The sequence below is a fragment of the Podarcis pityusensis genome (genome assembly GCF_964106645.2).
Source record: "Podarcis pityusensis genome assembly, chromosome: 5".
Lineage (NCBI taxonomy): Eukaryota > Metazoa > Chordata > Lepidosauria > Squamata > Lacertidae > Podarcis > Podarcis pityusensis.
The window spans coordinates 9,252,544-9,266,459 of record NC_138032.1 but is presented as its reverse complement, the minus strand read 5'-3'; the positions used below and the strand labels follow the sequence as shown (position 1 = coordinate 9,266,459).

The 13,916-nt window shown below is 45.8% G+C and overlaps 1 long non-coding RNA gene across 1 annotated transcript; it reads right to left on the bottom strand.

The window, feature by feature from the left end:
• Window positions 1-7,280: 7,280 nt before the first annotated feature.
• On the bottom strand, window positions 7,281-12,985 carry LOC308478552. Its single transcript, XR_013987145.1, has 3 exons — window positions 11,846-12,985; window positions 10,627-10,816; window positions 7,281-8,157 (listed from the first exon to the last, which is right to left on the bottom strand). It is a non-coding gene; the product is annotated as an uncharacterized lncRNA (long non-coding RNA).
• Window positions 12,986-13,916: the final 931 nt, after the last annotated feature.

The following is a 13,916-nucleotide window of genomic DNA, read 5'->3' as shown; positions in this document are numbered from 1 at the left end:
ACTGCACATTAGCTGACTTTGTGAAATAACATGCACATTGATGAACAGCAGCAGTAGCAGCAGTAGCAGCAGCAGAAGCAGCTTCCTATATGTGCAACAGAAATAACATGCACATTGCTTGGGGATTATGGGAGTTGTCACCCCAACATCTGGAGGATAGCAGGTGAGCAACTAACCGATAAGTTGGCTAAATGTTGCATGCAGCTCCCATTGGAGCTAAGGCAGAAAGGTTGCTAGTCCAGGCTATCGCAGCAAGAGCTCAAGCTGCCCTCCAACATTTTGTCCTCAGAGACATGCTGAAGGCCCTTTCTGCCCACAGCAGAGATCAACAAAGACTCTGAGTGAAGCCTGTGCAATTTTTTCCCCTCCCTCCTCATCTCGCGACTCACTGGGCATGTGGAAATTAATTTCACTGTGGTTTGTTTCTAATGTCCATCTCATTGTACAGAGCAAAAACAAAAGACTTTTTAAATGTGGGTTAGAGGTGGTTTTAATTAATTCCCCAGTAGCTCAAGCTGCAGGGATGTATTAATCTCCCTCCTACGCACACACTCTCAAAAGTAAACAACCTGAAGGCCATATTTGTTAATGGAAACGTCCCTGTTATGTACTGAGTTGAATAGGATGCAAAATGCAGCAGTCTGATTGGTTCTAGAACAATAGGATTCAGAATGCAGCAGTCTGATTGGACCTAGAACAATAGGATTCAGAATGCAGCAGTCTGATTGGTCCTAGAACAATAGGATCCAGAATGCAGCAGTCTGATTGGTCCACGGGAGCCACCCAATCCAGCTCCAGGTGGAAGTGAATCCGCAACCTGATTGGCCTACAGGAGAATCCCAGAATTAGCCAATCACGTGGGGCCCATTGTGTAAATAATGTATATAAAGCATGCATTCTGGAGGAACTTTCATTCCTCCTCACCACTATGAGCTGAATAAAGAGCATGAAATCCACTCTCGACTCCGAGTATATTTCAGTCCCATTCAGGTGGAGGAGTTCCACCAAGTATTCATTTTACTTGGAATCACTCTTTTTCCTGTACTGTGAAAAAATCTCTTACTTTCTCTCCTTTTCTCCGTCCCCTCAGTCATTACACCTGTTTAGACGGGAGAATGTCTACCTGTGTGGCCTTGGCAAGTCTTTTCCTGAATCATCCACCATCTCTAAGGGATACGATGACAATCCTTTTTGTTGTGGCTGCTGCTTCTGGCCTTAAAACTGTTGGCTTAATAAACGCTCTTTGCAAAATATGCAAACAAAAAATAATGAGTAAGACAAGAGCTTGAGGCCTGACAAAAAGGAAGTCCTTTCCTCTCTACACACTTTGTGCACTTATCCTTTGGAACTCATTGCTACCAGATGTGGTGGTGGCTGCAGGATTAGGCCCAGGTTAAAACTAAGACATGTGGGGGTATAGCCAAAGCACACAATGGAACTTTCTGCCTCTCCTCCCCTGCACCTCCCTAAATCTGTTTTAGGGTTTTCCCTAAGCCTCAGGAGCAGATTTGGGGAGAGTGTACCTACGGGACTGCCTCTCCTGGTATGCCCCGTGGATGACCTTAAGGTCCACAAATAACAACATTTTGGAGGTCCCAAGCCGCAATGTGGTTACATTGGTCTCAACTAGGGCCAGGGCCTTTTCAGTACTGGCCCCAACTTGGTGGAACGCTCTGTCACAAGAGACTAGGGCCCTGCAGGATTTGACATCTTTCTGCAGGGCCTGCAAGACAGAGCTGTTCCACCTGGCCTTTGGTTTGGACTCAGTCTGACCCTTATGTTTCCCTCCCCTTATGGTTTTGATTTATGGGCTGCTATGAAAATGAGGCTGCATTTTAAATTGTATTTTAACCCGTATTTTAATAAACTGGTTTTGTTTTTGTTTGTTTGTTTGTTTCCCCTGTTATGTTTTATTGTAATTTTATTGGTGTTTGCCGCCCTGAGCCTGGCTCTGGCTGGGGAGGGCGGGGTATAAATAAATTATTATTATTATTATTATTATTATTATTATTATTATTTTGGCAGAACGATAGATTCCTAACCTCATGGGAAGTGTGCAGTTCAAGCTCTAAGCTGCCTGGTTCACCAGGCGTCTACCTCCTCCCACCCCAACATGCAGTTTAATGTAGCCCTGATCCCCTGGAGAACTTTGATTTACATGGAATGATTCTCGCCCCATGTGTACAAAATAATTCAGAACCCAGCTCATTTGTTCCCCTTCTTGCTTATTTGCCAGTGCGATTAGGCTCCTTGTTTATAACAATAACACAAAAGGGAGGGGGGGGGAGAAGCCTGCCAGATATTTCTTCCTTTCCTGCCACATAGTGTTTTCTGCTTTTGCAGGGCATTGGCAGAGCCATCGTGTATGTGGAGCTCTACAGGAATGCAGAAAAGCCATCTGTGGGAGAAAATTACTAATCACTAGCAATTGCTAATCATTCTCTCGCACTAAGCAAATCCCGCGGGGAGGATTTCTCTTACATACAGGGACTTGCAGCACCCCGGCAGATGCTAATGCCACAGAAAGCACACAAGCAGCCTCATATGCACTTGGCTCCCCCTACCCCCCTTTAAGGTTATATGATCAAGGTGTGTGGGCAGAACAAACATGCAAGAGATTAGAAAGTTTCTGGCGTCCTTTCAAGCAGAAAAGGGAAGGGATCTCCAAAGCAATATTTATTAATTAGTATTTACATCCCACCTACTAGTTATTGAGGCTGCTTACAATATACTTGCAATGAAATAGATAAGAGTTACTGGGAAGGAGGGATGTAAGAAGGCATCGTTCCATCCCGCCATCTACTAGTTGCATACAGCGTTGTTTCTATTCCACTGCATCTCTCCTTCCATCCAAAATTACATTATTTGCCTCACTGGCTGCTGTAGAGAAATTATGTCAGTAAGTTACATGGTTGTTATGTTATTCTGATCCATTCGTTTCAAGGCATAGGAAACACAATGCAAATCCAGGGGAAATGTATCATTTATAGACCAAAAGCAACAACTGCAAATGCTAATCCACTGGATTGAGTTCTGTTCCAAACTTGAGATGAATAAACAAACTTGCTAAAGGGCAGGAAACTACAAGAAGGAAGCAGCTGGATGAAATGGCTCGTGGTTTCAGCTGTCTCTATACTAATGCACAGAGTATGGGAAACAAGCAAAACGAATTGGAGCTTTTAATACAGGATGGCAAATAAGACCTATTAGGCATTACTGAAACCTGGTGGGTTGAGAAGAAGAACACGCAAATAGTAGGTTCTCTATGTGGAGAAGATGGAGAAATGCTATTGGGTGCAGAGGGAAGGTGGAACTGTTCAACACCTACTTTGTCACTGTCTTCACCCAAAGGAATGCATTGCCCAACCTAGCTACTTTAAATGAATTCAAATCTTCAGGGCCTGATTAGCTGCACCCAAGGGTACTAAAGGAGCTTGCAGGTGTGATCTCAGAGCCTCTGTCTATAATCTTTGAGAATTCTTGAAGAACAGGTGAGGTCCCTGCAGACTGGAGGAGGGCAAATGTTGTCTTCATCTTCAAAGGTGGAGGGGAGATCCAGATGTCAGGGACTCGGACTAACATTGGCTATGTCAAGATTTGATGGTGGGGTGTGCATTCATATAAGATGAACTTTCAGGAGGATGCCAGCATTATCAGTAGGGGTAGTACCTCCAGGTGAAATGTCTTGGGGGCACATTACTCTCATTAGGGAGAGCCAGAGTGTTGTAGTGCTTAGAATGTCAAACGTTGACCTGGGAGACTTGGGTTCAAATCTGCAAACTAGTCATGAGACACACAGAATAGGTGGCAGAGCTTAGATTATTCCATCTTTGAGCATGTGAAGGGCTTATCTGAATCTTGCCATGATTACAGCCATAAATTGTTGCTGTTGTTGTTGTTCAATTTATAACCCGTCCTTCCTCACAAGGGTGTCCAGGGCTGCACTCTTCACTTTTCAAAGTCAAGATATTCTAGTTCCTGAAGAAATGAAGTCTGGATTTTATTTTATTTTTAAACGGCGGGCCAGAAGCAGAAGGGGCAACTGCAAATGGGTGTGCTGTGGCTTTGGTTCGTGATGCTATTTTTATTGTGAAACTCGCATCCCGAAGCACATATTTATTTTTTCCAATCTTAGTAACTCTGAGATCTGTTTTCGTAAAGTAGAATTGGAGAGCCCCTTCCTTGCCTGTAATGTTCGGCAAATCATTGCCCAATTTGGGATTTTCCTGTTGCCATGGCATCGAATGCTGTGTGGCAAATCAAGTTGTCAAAGTGAGTGACAGTTCTGATGGGACCCTCTTCTGTCTTCCAGGCTGGAGCCACAGGCCTAACCAGACCTACTGGGCTGGTACCCCTTTGCCGTGTGAATTAACGTGCATGGAGAGAAGCCAAGACCACTTCAACGGAGCGAACGTTTAAAAATAGCTTCTCTTATTAAGCTAATTACACTATGCGCAAGCATGACAAAAACTATTTCCTCAGCTAAATTTACCCTTTCTTCAGTTGCTCAAGCTGAATAGCAGGGTTTTGAAATCTGCGTGAGAAAGGGTGAGCTTTACATGTTGTTTGTCCCCCCCCCCCCCGTGTGTGTTTTTCGCAGGTTTTCGAAACTATGAGGTCAGAAAAACCTGCTAGTCTTCCATCGTTAATGGTTGTGCAAGTGCGCCCCCAAGTGGTGAAAGAAAGGTGCAACCATCCTTTTTAACACCTTTATCATTTTCAGTGCCTGTAATTCAGAGTTTCGCCATGTGAGAATACAGTCATCCCACTCTAATAATAATAATAATAATAATAATAATAATAATAATAATAATAATTTATTTATACCCCGCCCATCTGGCTGGGTCCCCCCAGCCACTCTGGGCGGCTTCCAACAAAACACTAAAATGCAATAACCTATTAAACATTAAAAGCTTCCCTAAACAGGGCTGCAGGGATGCGGGTGGCGCTGTGGGTTAAACCACAGAGCCTAGGACTTGCCAATCAGAAGGTCAGCAGTTCGAATAGCCACAACGGGGTGAGCTCCCGCTGCTCGGTCCCTGCTCCTGCCAACCTAGCAGTTCGAAAGCACGTCAAAGTGCAAGTAGATAAATAGGTACTGCTCCAGCGGAAAGGTAAACAGCATTTCCATGCACTGCTCTGGTTCGCCAGAAGCAGCTTTGTCATGCTGGCCACATGACTCGGAAGCTGTACGCCGGCTCCCTCGGCCAATAAAACAAGATGAGCTCCGCAACCCCAGAGTCGGTCACGACTGGACCTAATGGTCAGGGGTGCCTTTACCTTTACCTTTAAACAGGGCTGCCTTTAGATGTCTTCTAAAAGTTTGGTAGTTATTTTTCTCTTTGACATCTGGTGGGAGGGCGTTCCACAGGGTGGGCGCCACTACCGAAGAAGAAGAGTTTGGATTTGATATCCCGCCTTTCACTCCCTTTCAGGAGTCTCAAAGCGGCTAACATTCTCCTTTCCCTTCCTCCCCCACAACAAACACTCTGTGAGGTGAGTGGGGCTGAGAGACTTCAAAGAAGTGTGACTGGCCCAAGGTCACCTAGCAGTTGCATGTGGAGGAGCGGAGACTCGAACCCGGTTCCCCAGATTACGAGACTACCGCTCTTAACCACTACACCACACTGGCTCTCATTAGAGAGAAGGCCCTCTGCCTGGTTCCCTGTAACTTGGCTTCTCGCAGCGAGGGAACCGCCAGAAGGCCCTCAGCGCTGGACCTCAGTGTCCGGGCAGAACGATGGAGGTGGAGACGCTCCTTCAAGTATACCGGATTGATGCCGTTTAGGGCTTTAAAGGTCAGCACCAACACTTTGAGTTGTGCTCAGAAACGTACTGGCAGCCAGTGTAGGTCTTTCAAGACCGGTGTTATATGGTCTGGGTGGCCGCTCCCAGTCACCAGTCTAGCTGGCACATTCTGGATTAGTTGTAGTTTCTGGGTCACCTTCAAACGTAGCCCCACGTAGAGCGCATTGCAGTAATCCAAGCGAGAGATAACCAGAGCATGCGCCACTCTGGCGAGACAGTCTGCGGGCAGGTAGGGTCTCAGCCTGCGTACCAGATGGAGCTGATAAACAGCTGCCCCGGACACAGAATTGACCTGTGCCTCCATGGACCGCTGTGAGTCCAGAATGACTCCCAGGCTGCGCACCTTAGGTCGAATGTTCTCTGAGAACTTCCAGCCGAGAGTAAAACTATACACCCCTTTTCACACTTTCCTTGGCAATGTTACCTGCTTCATTGAGCCTAGTGACGGTGGTCCTCTGGTTGCTGAGAGCTTCCTTCCTACAGAAACTCCCCCTGTATGGTGCTGCGTCAAGACACAATAACGCTTGGAAGAGGCTTCGACTGTTCTAGCCGTAGGTTGCAACAACTGCGAACCACTATTGTTACTGCTGTCCACGACATCCAGCTCTGCTGCATCCCCTTCCAACTGTCAGTCAGCCGATCTGGCCCTGAACTACATTGTCTTCTAACCTGCCTGGGCCACCTCCACCTAGGGAAAGGCGTTTCTCTTTTTCTAATCTGAATTCCAGTTTCCCACATTTGCACATCCGTTTGTGGTTTTTATGCACCCTTTAGCCGAATATATGCATTTTTGCAAACATTACTTGTCTGGAGAACCGCTTTGCAAAATTTGGAGAAGCAATTATTTCAAACACTGGCTGTGTTTCATTTAATTGTTTTTTCCCCAGGAAGTGCAAATTAGATAGGTTCTCCTTTAAATGAATCAAATTCCTCCCGCATCTCTACCTCCAGCCTTTAAATCTTGCTCCCATCTTAATTTATGTCAACGTCCTCCTCCCAGTTATCTCCAGCACCATCAGTTTCCCCAGCTGACGCAACTAACCTACTAACCAACCATCTAACCACCCTCTGCTTCTCTCTCTATTTCCAGTCTTTGCCCCCTTGGTCTTGCCTAGGTAAAGGTAAAGGGACCCCTGACCATTGGGTCCAGTCATGACCGACTCTGGGGTTGCGGCACTCATCTCGCTTTATTGGCCGAGGGAGCCAGCGTACAGCTTCCGGGTCATGTGGCCAGCATGACTAAGCCGCTTCTGGTGAACCAGAGCAGCGCATGGAGATGCCGTTTACCTTCCTGCCGGAGTGGTACCTATTTATCTACTTGCACTTTGATGTGCTTTCCAACTGCTAGGTTGGCAGGAGCAGGGACCGAGCAACGGGAGCTCACCCCATTGCAGGGATTCGAACCGCCAACCTTCTGATCGGCAAGTCCTAGGCTCTGTGGTTTAACCCACAGCGCCACCCTAGTACTCCATTAATTTCATTCCGCTCTTCCTTTGTCCTAATCTTCTTAAGACATCCGATTGCCCAAAGCAAATCACCTTCCTTTGCAGTCGCAAAGAATTTTGTGACCTAGCAAAATGGCGGTACTTGGCAAACAGGTTTGGCACGCAGCAGAAAGGGAGGGACATTGAGGGGAAGGGCAAGCAAGAATGAAGGATCTCAGCAGCTAAATTTCTGACACGCTGTCCAGGGTTATTTATTTAAGGCATTAGGTGTGACATTCTTCAATCTAAGTGCTGTTCCACATCACGAGATTAGGAGGGATCCTGATAATCCACACAAAAAAATGTCTAAAGGCGTCTGAGAAGTGTCCATCATAAAAGCAGGAACCAAGTGACAGGGAGGATGCTATAGGAATGAGAACCTGAGTGTCCTGCTGGATCAGGCCAAAGGCCCATCAAATCCAGCATATCTGTTCTCACAGTAACCAACCAGGTGTCCATAGGGTGCCTGCAAGTAAGACCTGGGTCCAACAGCCCTCTTCCCACTTGCAATTCCCTGCAATTGCTATTCAGAGGCAACTGCCTTCTTCCTGATGCAAAAAGTAAGTTTGCTATCCTAGACCCACAACTGTTCTTCTCTCACCATCATCGGTAGTCAGAAGACGACCGACCAGTATCCAGTGTGTGCTGATACTTAAGTCTCAGTCGAGCCCTGGCTCTTGTGGGAATAGCATCTGTATTCTTTGGGAGATTTCCTAGGCCCTGCAGACTCTGCGTTTGACTCATGAGCACCCATTTCCTGTTGCCTGCTGCTCCCAGTTCATTACTCAACGCATTGGCAGGCTTCCGTGGGGAAGAATGTTGAAACTATTCCAGTTCTGCTCTTGACATTTGACTTGGATGGATCCTTAAAAAAAAGAAGCAGCAAGCAGCACTCTAAATCTTGTCCTCTTGATGAATTTGAAGGCAATAACATTAGGTATTAAAAACTGGAGTTGAAATTGACATTATATTGAGTGAATATTGTTTGTTCGTTACAATAACTATTGAGTCAGATGAATTAAATGGAGTTAGATAAATTAAATTTCACCTCAAGGCTTTTCAGCCTTTCCCGTGAGGACTAGAAACCTTCTCAATATATGGAAGAGTTAAGTAAACTCTGGTCTGACCCTACATTGTTCAATGATATCGGCTGTTTTTCTTCTTTCAGTCCTGCCATTTTGCTTTTCCTGTTATTGTGATTGTAGTAATTAATAGGTTTTGGCTTTAGAGTCATTGATATCAAGTATGTACTGTTGTTGTTGTTTTAAAAAAATGCATTTTTTTATATTGCTTTTAACTGTTTTATATGTGTTGTTCTACTGTAAAATGCTTTTGGGTGCAGTATTTATTATTACGTTCATGTCCCACCTTCCACCCAAGAAGCTCAAGGTGTTGGACTCCCTGCCTCTCCACATTACTGTCACAACATTCCTGGGAGGTAGGATGGCCTCAAAGTTGGTGACTGGCCCAAGGTCACCCAGTGAGTTTCATGGCCAAGTGGGAATTTGAACCTGGTCTCCCAGGTCCTAGTTTGATATGCTAACCCAGTGTTTCTCAAACATGGGTCTGAAGCTGTTGTTGGACTACAACTCCCATCATCCCTAGCTGGTATGGTCAAGGATGATGGGAGTTGTAGTCCAACAACAGCTGCAGACCCACGTTTGAGAAACACTGCTCTAACCACTATCCCACAGTGTCAGCGTGCCAGTGAATATCAGTTGTTAGAAAGGATCACAGCATAAGGAACAACTGCACATTCACAGCCCAGAGGCATCAGATTGGGAGAAGCAAGAATGCAGAATGCTAGACGGACCTTTGGACTGATCACCAGAATTCTTTTTCAGTAACTTAACTCTGAAAAAAAACAACCTCTGCAAACTGTGTCTCAGCTTGTACAAAAGGGTCTGGCTCACAATGTTTTTGTGCGTTTCAAAGTTGCTTAATACTGCTCAGTGTGAAAGACTGAACTGGTAGGAAGTATGGCCCCACCTGGGTGGCAGACAAGGAGGGCGTGGTGGGTCTGTATTGCCCTAGATGGAGCTGGGTGAATGAGCTGGCTGCAAATTATGCTCAAAGCTGCCAGGTATTTTTTTGTAGTCCAGACTTTAGCCTTGTAACAAGCGGTTGGCTGGGGATTATCTGTGTTATCTGTGTGGCTGGTGGGAATGCTAAAGAGAGAATTTTGTATGAGGAAGATTGGTAGGAATGTATCTGGGACAGGTTGCTATGGGGGGAAGTGGGAGTGAAGCTTCTATCTCAGCTAATGATGCTGTTTTGTGAAGTTTTGCTATATTTTTGCATTTGATTTTTCTCTGAGATGTCTTCAGGTTCAAGAGAATATTCTATTTTCCAAACATGTGTGTGTGTGTGTGTGCTTTGCATTTGACCTTTGTTTGTCATTATTTTGCACACAGAGCCAGTGTGGTGTAGTGGTTAAGAGCGGTAGACTTGTAATCTGGGGAACTGGGTTTGTGTCTCCACTCCTCCACATGCAGCTGCTGGGTGACCTTGGGCCAGTCACACTTCTCTGAAGTCTCTCAGCCCCACTCACCTCACAGAGTGTTTGTTGTGGGGGAGGAAGGGAAAGGAGAATGTTAGCCGCTTTGAGACTCCTTCGGGTAGTGATAAAGCGGGATATCAAATCCAAACTCTTCTTCTTCTTCTATTTTGTCGTGTTTTTTTATTCTCTAAGTTCAGTTGTGAGCTGCTTTGAAACTTAGTTATCTTTTAAATAGGCATTTACATTATATTAATTAATTAATTAATTAATTAATTAATACCAAGCAGCTGAGGGGCATCTTTAGGATGGTCCTGTTGGAGACAGAGTGTGTGTGTCAATCTTGGTTGCTAAATTGAGTCTCCAACCCCCTAATTGTCAGCCCTACAAAAGAAGTCTCAGTGCACAAGATTATCATTTCATATCTTTAAAATGTATCATCTCAAGTGCCTTAGGACTGAGAGTGAAACGGATAAATGTTATAAACAAGTAAACTGTAAAAAAAATAAAAAATAGAAGGTCTCCCTTGTTTTTACACAACTGTGTCATGAATTCCTTTTTCTGTGCATCTGAGACATACAATCAACCTGGAGATATCAAATTACTTTAGACAGTCTGAAGGGGGCAGTGGAGTGAGGGGCAGCTCTTAAGTCAGTTGCCAAAAGTTTTTATTAGTTTAGCTAGACCCTGCTGTAAGGTGGCAACTTAGGCATCATAAAAAAGAGGAGAAAAAAGGATACAGGTTTGTGTGAAATTTGCCTGTGCTAATTTCTGTATGAACGTGGGCACATTTATTATTAATGACAACTATTTAAACAGAACAACAATACATCTCACCATAGCAGGAAAGGCTGTGGCCAGGTGTGTGTCTGCTCCATCTGCTTACCGAGGTGCCAACTGCTGGTGGGCAACCGGAAGACTCCTGCTGCTTTCCCTTCTTGACTTGGACCAGGCACCCCTTTTCATAAGGGGACTCCTGCAAAGAAAGGGCTGTCCTTTGACGGCGTTTCAAATAGACTGTTGAGCTCTGCGAAGGAAAACATGCAAGTACCCCGCCCTGAAGTTATGTTATAAATAAATATACATGTGCAAACACACAATTTTCACAAATATTGTATTGCATACGTACACATACACGTGCGTGCACACACACACACACGTACAGAGAGAGAGAGTGTGTGTCACTGAACACTTCAGATTGCAACAAATTGGCAACACCAAACCCTACTACAGTGGACCCTCTGGATACGAACTTGATTCGTTCCGGGGGTCCGTACATTCCCCGAAAAATCTGCATCTAGAGGAGCTGCTTCTGCGCACACACGCAGCGCGATAGAGCACTTCTGCGCATGCACGCGTGGTGAAACCCGGAAGTATACACTTCCGGGTTTCCTGCGTTCGCAACCCGAAAGTTATGTTACCCGAAGGTAACGTTACCCGAGGGTCCAGTGTATAACTATTAGGGCAATTTAGGACCAGGCTGGCCTGACATCTGCACTCAGCAGCCTCAGGAAGCTATCAGGATCCCAGCATGCTCTCAGAGACCAGCAGAGATACCTGCAATTACCTGCCCAACACCCAATCCACGAAATGGTTGTTGCTGTTGTTTTTGCCTAGCCACCATTTCTTAGGATGCCCATAATATGGAGTTGCACTGAGGCATTGTGGGAAATTTAAATGGCAGTTTCCACTAGGGGCTGCCCAACACTAATGAGATCGCAAGATCTTACCCCCCAAAACACACACACGAGAGCACAGCGCCCAAAATGGCTGCCATGCTCTCACAGGTATGACATAGCGCACATTTCCAAGGAGCGATTGTGTGAACCAGGCTCTCCATTCCTCTCAGGCTGCTTCCCTCTGCTCCGTCAGGCCTTGAGAGTAGGCTGAGGGGAAGCCCTTGTTGCAGCCATTATCTCTGCAAAGGAGGCCGCACGGCAGATAACTAGAAGCCCTCGCGGCTGCCGTCGGCCGCTATTAAACCGCGGCCTTTTCATGAGCCGTGAGCTGAATTCCTCCTCACCCAAACCAAAAAAAATAAAATAAAAAAGTGAACCTTTTATTCATTTCATCATTATCAAGGGCTGCCACATTCAAATGATTCCTCTGGCAGTCCCTTCATTTCCAGAGGACGTGCCTCAAGAAGGGATTGGAAGCCTTTTGATTAAGAATAAGAGGTGAATGACACTCGCAACCCGAGCACGGCTGCTATCATTACAATGTACTCTCACTTCCACAGAGCCACCCTGCGCTCGCTCTGTCTCTAGGCCGCCTTTCATATAAAGCCACTGTACGGTGTGGCCTAATTGAACAGAAATATCTTACAAAAACACACACTCACTAAATTCCCCACAGATTTCGACGAAGGGTGGGTGGGGCGTTTTTTATTTATAGACGCGTCTCGCCTCGAGCTCTGTGTGTGTAACAGAGTTAGCACACAAACGTGCGTTTTCTGGACTACGTTGTTTATCTGAGGCCTGCTTTCCATACACGAGAAAACGAAGTCTTTTGCATTTATTCCCTGTCTTCAGCTGAAACGAATGATCTTCCTTCCAGTTGCGACCCCATGGTTTTCTACATGTTCTGTTTCTAATCCTGGATTATTAGGACCACCGTCTCTTCTTTAAGCCATCATAAATTCACATAAGAAGCCTGACTCAAAACCATTTGCTCCATTTCAGGGACATGTTAGTACCTAGATTCATCATGGCGATATATGTGACGACAACAGATGGAGAAGCTGGAAGTAGCAATGGACTGAGGCCTCCTTGCTGCTAAACAACAGATGGTGGGGTCTTCTTTCCCTGTGTTCATAAAGTGCTTCCATTACAGGTTTCTAGGTCCGTCTCTTTTCAGGCAGTACCTTCCCTAGAACGTTGTTCCCTAGAGGTTTATTGGGAAAAGGGTGTCCTCATTGAAAGGATTGGTGAAACAAGCTTCCCTGAATGACAGTTCGTCCATCACCACCAATCTTCTTCTGCAATGTGCCTCAGCAATGTGCAGCCATAGCAGCCTGTGGGATATGTTCCAAGTCATGCCCTCAATAGGCATGGCTGATGCCTGGCCCTTGATCATCTGCAATAATCATCTGCAACACATTCAAGTCATCATGGAAAGTTTTTCTGGAGGATGGAAAATGCATTACACATTGTTGTACGCCAACCCAATATTCAAGCAGTGCAAGATTCCAGGAGTTCACCCAGGGTTCGTGTTTCCTTTACTCTGGGCAGCTTCCAATAAAGATTAAAAGTACATTAAAATGTCACACATTAAAAACTTCCCTGAACAGGGCTGCCTTCAGATGTCTTCTAAATGTCAGGTAGTTGTTTATTTCCTTGACATCTGGTGGGAGGGCGTTCCACAGGGCGGGTGCCACTACCGAGAAGGTCCTCTGCCTGGTTCCCTGTAGCTTTGCTTCTCGCAGTGAGGGAACCACCAGAAGGCTCTCAGAGCTGGACCTTAGTGTCCGGGCTGAACGATGGGGATGGAGACGCTGTTTCAGGTATACTGGGCCGAGGCCATTTAGGACTTTGAAGGTCAGCACCAACACTTTGAATTGTGCTTGGAAACGTACTGGGAGCCAATGTAGGTCTTTCAATGTAGGCTGTGCACCTGGTCCTTCAGGGGCACAGTTACCCAGTTCAGGACCAGGGAGTCCTCCACACCCGCCCACCTCCTGTCCCCCCAAAACAGTACTTCTGTCTTGTCAGGATTCAGCCTGTGTTTACTTACACAGATATACAATCTGAACCTTACGATGAAGGGATTCACAGCATAAACACCCCAAGAGGGTCTTGCTTCCCCCATAGTTATGGCTTTGGATTCTGCAGTCACAGCAGGCGGCGTGAGCTCCAGCAGTTTGACTTCACCTCTGGAGGCGCACTCCATTGCCTCTTGAGAGAGATGGATGCCAACATGCTGGCTCTCAAAATCTAAAAGCCACTGTTCTAAGAACAGCAATAGCTTTGCAGGGCTCTCACCAGAAGCATGGCCGGGAGAGCTGCAGCAGATGCGTGTGAGTTTGTTTTGGTGAGGCAGTCATTTCCTTGTTTGTTTTAAGTACATACCCTTTATTTCAAGAAATTTTCATTTATATAACAATTACTTAGAACAATACAGTGCCCCAT